Source organism: Sparus aurata, chromosome 2 (assembly GCF_900880675.1).
Source record: "Sparus aurata chromosome 2, fSpaAur1.1, whole genome shotgun sequence".
In the NCBI taxonomy this organism is placed as follows: Eukaryota; Metazoa; Chordata; class Actinopteri; order Spariformes; family Sparidae; genus Sparus; species Sparus aurata.
The window spans coordinates 12,662,750-12,669,903 of record NC_044188.1 but is presented as its reverse complement, the minus strand read 5'-3'; the positions used below and the strand labels follow the sequence as shown (position 1 = coordinate 12,669,903).

The window sequence follows — 7,154 nt, the reverse complement described above, 5'->3', positions numbered from 1 at the left end:
ATTTAGATTTAGAATATTTAATTCCTGCAGATTCAAAATAGGTACAATGTCATCAGACTGAGTAGTAAAATAAGAGATGTTCTTGTGCATTAATACCATGAAATAATTTGATTTTATATGCCATTTGAAGTAGCAAATGTTTGCAATTTCAACATTATTTATTTTTACATATAACTGTCTGCATTAAGTTTAAACTTCAGAGGGTTCCAGTATGCCCAGGCTATGCTCTTTGCCATAGCGGAGATTAATAACAGCACACACATACTGCCTGGCATCTCTCTGGGATATAAGATCTATGATGTATGTGGCTCCATTGCAAGAGGTGTGACTGTTGCACTGGCCTCAGCTACTGGTAATGAAATGGTATTTGTACCCTCCGATGTACCATGTACCCGACCAGTCAATGTGCAGGCTCTTTTGGGAGTGACCTCTTCCTCTCCTTGCATGGCTATATCTACTGTAATCGGACCCTTTCATATACCACTGGTGGGTAAGAATAGTCAAAATGGAATTATATATGTGAACGAAAGTTATTATTTTGTAATTCTTGAAGCTGGTCTTAACAAAAGTGGGATTTTTTTTAATTTATTTTTTTTAGAATTGTGATGCATTTTGAAAATGTTTTATGTAAAATGTCAGAATATATTTTTTTTCTTTTTTTTTTCTTTTAGATCAGCCACTTTGCAACTTGTGCTTGTCTCAGTGATAAAACCAAGTACCCGTCATTCCTCAGAACAATACCCAGTGACTACTACCAGAGCAGAGCCCTGGCTCAGTTGGTCAAGTATTTTGGCTGGACTTGGGTTGGAGCTATTAGAACAAATGATGATTATGGCAATAATGGCATGGCCATATTTACAGACACTGCCCAGCAGCTGGGTATCTGTTTGGAGTACTCTGTGTCTGTCTTTAGAACAGATCCACCCGAAAAAATACAAAAGACAGTTGATATTATCAAGGCTTCCACTTCAAAGGTGATTGTCGCTTTCCTTTCCCACATGGATATGGATGTGCTAATACATGAGCTGTCTCGCCACAACTTGACTGGGTACCAGTGGGTAGGCACTGAGGGTTGGATCTTTGATTTCCAAACTGCAGCCATGGATAGGCATCACATTCTGGATGGTGCCATTGGCCTGTCCATTCCTAAAGCACATGTCAGTGGCATGAGAGAGTTTATTTTGGATGTGAAGCCACTCAGTTCATCTAGTAATGAATTGTTTACAGAGTTTTGGGAGACATTATTTAGCTGTAAATTGAAGAATTCAAAGTCATCAGCAGAGAATCAGACAGAATGTACTGGACATGAAGATGTGACCGGAGTGCAAAACAGCTTCACTGATATGTCACTCATGCCTATCTTTTACAATGTTTATAAAGGAGTGTATGCTGTGGCCCATGCACTTCATAATATTCTCAGCTGTAATAAAACTTGTAACAGCAATGTGCAGCTAGATCCATTGACGGTGAGTTGAGGTGATACATTGTTTTTACATTAGGTCACATTCACAGAGAAGCTGGTTACAATATGGGGAATAAATGGTGTCTGTCATGTTGAGACAATAGAACTGTATTTTTCAGATAATGCCCTTAATTGATGTATATCTTGTTAGATTTTACAGCACATAAGAAATATTTGGTTCACAACAAAGGAAGGAGATGAAGTTTACTTTAATGAGAATGGAGACCCAGCTGCAAAGTATGAAATTATAAACTGGCAGCCAACAGAAAATGGCATTGTGGACTTTGTTGCAGTTGGTCTTCATGATGCATCTTTACCTGCAGACAAACAGCTGTATCTGCAAAAAAAGTTTTTAGTTTGGACACAGAACTCAAACCAGGTAAGATACAATCCGCGCACTGCAAATTGTATTCTTATAATTGTATGAAATATTAGTTATTTTGACTGTATCCTCATCTTTGGTTGTTCATGCAGGTCCCATTGTCCGTTTGCAGTGAGAAATGTCAACCAGGAACTCGCAAGGTTCTTCAGAAAGGGAAGCCTGTCTGCTGCTATGACTGTTTAAGATGTGCAGAGGGAGAAATCAGCAACATCACAGGTGTAGTAGTATTCAATGCAAGACAAAGCAAAAATCTGAAAAGTGTCAGCAACCATTTCAGCAAAATCTATGCACAGTTTTGGAAATGCATATCGAGATCAAATAAAACATTTGGAACTCGAGTGTATTTAAAATGACCCTGTTGTCATTGTTTATAGAAAAACGGTCTTTGTCTGTTTTCAGTCCTTCATTCTCAGACTTCTTGGGTCTAATCCATGGGAAGACAAGGATGGGACTGTGGCATGCATTGTCAGAAGCAGTGAATTATTTGTTTCAACCACAATTAGGGATTAGGTCACAAATGATTCCTCATAAACTAAGTGATTAAAATAATATTGCAATGTTGCAATTTGTAAAATTACTGTGAAAAGTTATAAAAATAGTGAGCTCAATCAAATTTTAAAAAATGAGACGAAAGGTAAAGTCCTTTGTCCACCTTGTGGTATCATTGCATGCAGGTAGTTGTGACATCTGCTAACCAGTGACTTCTGCTGACCATCCTCTCAAACTGCAATAAATACATTGAGAGAGAATTCAGTTGTGGTTTTGCTAGAGCAGTAGAAAACAAATTGACATGTGGGAAAAAAAAACAAACAAACCAAAAAAAACATACTTTAAGCATGATACCATTTTCGGAACCAAAAACTTTATACATTACAAATTACAAGAGAAGCATTTAACAAAAAGAAAGGAGTAACACATATGTATGCTGTATGTTCTAAGAACCCAGTCATTCATGACAATACCATGTAGCTGTCTTAAAGTTAATAAGTTGGTAATTAGTCATCCGATCATCATGTAGTGACTGTCTTGTGGGCTTAAAAAGATGCAACATGAAGATCAAAACAAGATAACTGTCCTGAGCAAGTCTAACACATAATTCAATACTATTTTTTTAGATTCTATCACCTGCGTGCGATGTGACCCTGAATTCTGGTCAAATGAGAGAAGAGATGCCTGTGTAAAGAAGGAGGCAGAGTTTCTCTCATATGAAGAGATTATGGGAGCACTGCTCACTGCAGCTTCTCTCTTTGGAACATGCATGACTGCTGTTGTGGCGTTCATTTTCTTCAGATACAGACAGACTCCTATTGTCAGGGCCAACAACTCTGAGCTGAGCTTCCTGCTGCTCTTCTCCTTGACTCTGTGTTTCCTGTGTTCTCTGACGTTCATGGGCCGGCCCTCTGAGTGGTCCTGCATGCTGCGACACACAGCATTCGGCATCACCTTTGTCCTCTGCATCTCTTGTGTTCTGGGGAAAACAATAGTGGTGTTAATGGCCTTCAGGGCCACACTCCCAGGTAGTGATGTGATGAAATGGTTTGGGCCTGCACAGCAGAAACTCAGTGTTCTGGGTTTCACTCTGATACAAGTTATCATATGTATCCTCTGGTTAACAATTTCTCCTCCTTTTCCCTTTAAGAATTTTAAGGAATTCAAGGAGAAAATTATCTTAGAGTGTGCTCTGGGCTCAGCTGTAGGCTTTTGGGCTGTACTTGGGTACATAGGACTTCTGGCCATGTTATGCTTTATCCTTGCTTTTCTAGCTCGGAAACTGCCTGATAATTTCAATGAAGCCAAATTTATAACCTTCAGCATGCTGATATTCTGTGCTGTATGGATCACTTTTATCCCAGCATATGTCAGCTCTCCAGGCAAGTTCAGTGTTGCTGTGGAGATATTTGCTATTCTGGCTTCAAGTTTTGGACTGCTTATTTGTATTTTTATTCCAAAATGTTATATTATCTTACTGAAACCAGAGAAGAACACAAAAAAGAGTATGATGGGGAAGGGAGCACCAAAATCATTCTGAATATTATGATATTTTGTCTTTTACAGAGAGAGAGAGAGAGAGAGAGAGATACATAAATAAGACAACTACAAATGTACTTATATTTTGCATTTGTTTCTGATATGAAAAACATTTTCCCCAGTCGCTGCATGATGCTTATTATTTTTATACCACCAGTAGATAGCTCGACATGTTCATGGTTTGCCCTTGGTGTCAAAGGTTGTGAACATAAACACGTGAGTTTACATGTGAAACCTATGGGATTACATGTGAAACATGTGGGACTACATATAGTATGAAACCCATGTAAATGCCCATCATAACCCATACAAATTTCAATGTGAAAACTTTTGGATATCATATGAAAGCCATCTTAATCCCATGTAAAACATTAAACTATCTAACATGACAGCTTACAGTCCAATTTTACATCAGTGTTTAATTGGATAACACTTTTTATATAAATTGTAAGCACTAACACCTTTTGTACACACCCAAACATACTTCTGTCTGCAAGATTTTACATGCGTTTCATATAAAGTTAACAGGGATGCACATATGGAATGCACATGGTTTTTACATCAGTATTAAGTTTCCATGAAATGGATGGTGGAGTGCTATTTCCATATTTCCCTTAAAAATGGAGTAGAGTGACTTGTCAGGGAAAATGTCGCACACCTAAATACCACCTGGCTCACCTGCATTTAAGATGACTGCAGACCATGCTCTAGTTCTCTCTCCTTCACCGAGACAGATCCCATGGAATGTCCAGCTTTCCACATGTATAATATGCGCTCATTCTTACTTATACGTACACCGTATGACACACTCACCCATCCACTCCTCAGACTACTGATACTTTACAGATTTGCACATTTTGTTAATTTGTAATTTGGCCAAATTAAAGCCCTTCAAAGTGTTGTTTGTGTCCCTCTAATAGCCCATCAAGGTAAAGCTTCCTCTCTTGTTACAAGACAGGTCCAACTTGTAACATCAACTAACAGCAGCTAAATTCTGTAAACCACCTTGCTACTGAATTTCCTGTTGTCAAAAAAGCTGCAGCTGTTCTTAGAGTTTGTGTTTAGTACCTACACCTGCCATGCTCGCTTGGAGTCCGGCTTAGTTGGCTGCTGTTAGTGGTTATTTAGCAGCAAGTACAGCCATCTTCATCAGCAAACTCTGTATATCAAGAGGGTTCAGGCAGAACGGCCAGATGACATTGGAATGAAAACCAGAAAACATTTAATCCGTTTTATATGATGCAGTGTCACCTAAATCAGTGAATAAAGTTCGAATTGTGTGTTTTTGAACAGTTATCAATGAGGCCTGGTTGATGACTTTTAGATGTGTTTAACATGCAATCCCATGTGTGTCACATTTGATCCCATAGGTTTTACATAGAAATTTACATGGGTTTAACACAGGTATTTACAGGGTTTCACATATAATCCCAATGGGTTCCACATGTGATCCCTGGGTTTCACATGTAATCCCATATGTTTCTCGTGGGAAATTCCACAGGATTGACATAGTATACCATGGAAATGTGTGTTTCCCACCAGGGAAACTTGGCTATTCTTTACAGAATCCTCCTGGATAATGTTTTGATTAAAACGTTGTCAATAACATTGTGCTTTTCTCCTTCTTTTCCATCATTGTATTTTGAATGTCTTTAAATGTCTCTCTAAATATAGACAATAGAGTGTCAAGCTACAAGCTCCACAAATATTCCACAATATTTCAACAGCTCACAGTTCACATTTGCCAGTGGTGTTTGTAGATTACAAACACATTCTAATTGGGCATTCTTTGAATTATATTTGAATTGTACTTGCTGAACAGCAGAGTCCCCCTTTCTTTTTGATGTATCATTACCGTAACAATTTACAGTGCCTTTAGCTGCACCCAGTGGCGGTTCTAGACCAATTTTAATAGGGGGGCCAGGTTGGGGCCGGCTTTTTTGTTAGCGGGCACAACCCGCATCCCTCATTCAGACAAAGCAGTGTTTACAATTTCAACAATTTTGATTGGGTAGTAAACTGCTGAGACACTTTATTTCTGCCTTTCCCTTCAGAACAAAATCATTGCAAGAAATCTGTCATTGTATTATTAATGCAGACTCCCTGTCAGGGGGGCCACAGGGGGGTCCAGACTCAGAGTTACGGGGGCACTGGCCCCTGTTGCCCCCCCCCCTAGAACCGCCCCTGGCTGCACCACTAAATGTTAGCAAACAATCATTTAGTAAGTGATGCTAATGCAAAACAACACACTAACAGACTAGCCATAGCCATCATACATGCAAACTTTTAAAAACTGATGCAAAGTTAGCAAAGCCAAACGCACTAATCGCATCTTCCCTTGATGCACGACAGTTTCACAAGTTAACAATGCACATTTTGCAGTGGAAGTAGAACACAATATGACCAAAGAAGAGGAGGTGAGAATACTTTATAGTGGCAAGAAATTCAGATAAATACATTTTAATATTTGACCCCCTAATATGACACCATGCCTATGGCTTTCGCTTGATGTTTACAGATGTTCAAACTTTAATTGCCTTCGTGATTACTACATTGCATGGTCATTTATAAAGCCTGCTGCAATGCTGTCAAGTGGCCTAAAGAACATAAACAAAACAAGATTTAAGTTAACAAAATAAATATATCAGTTGGCCATTTCAGTTAGCCTTGGAAGTGTCACCCTTATCTTGGATTGCTTTTCAGTGTTTCAATTATTTAATAATTGTTTAATCAACATGACTCTGTGCTTATGACAAAACAATTGAAAACTGATATCTGATAAAACATATAGTTAAGATGTTTAAAAAAGAAGAAGGCCACAAATCCTTCTTTGTTTGGTCACTTTCCTCCTCTCACCCCACCTCAAAGGTCTCCATCACTGTTCTATGACTGTTTTTTTTTACGTGGCTTCAAAATGTATAAATACCAGTGCAAACTTTGGATTAACATTAAGATACTTCAGTTCTCTCAGATGTTATGACGTCCACACAGAGGTGGCCAGAAAAGGGTTGGGCACTCTTACACTTATTGTTGGTGTCTGTCTCTCAGGCTGAGGAGCTGGCGTGCAGGAGAAGAGGGGATTCTGAGAATCCACAGCTATCTAAGGATGGGGATATTGTGTTGGGGGGAGTCTTCTCTTTCCACAGCCGCTGGAAAGATAGACAGGACACCTACATGGATAAACCACTGCCACTGCAATGCACCAGGTAAATCACACCATATGAATCTATTTAGATTTAAAATACTTAATTCCTGCAGATACAAAATAGGTACAATGTCATC

General features: G+C 38.8%; 1 pseudogene; it reads left to right on the top strand.

Moving 5' to 3' along the window:
• The first annotated feature begins 213 nt into the window (after positions 1-213).
• On the top strand, positions 214-3,873 carry LOC115572179 (extracellular calcium-sensing receptor-like; annotated as a pseudogene).
• The last annotated feature ends 3,281 nt before the right edge of the window (positions 3,874-7,154 follow it).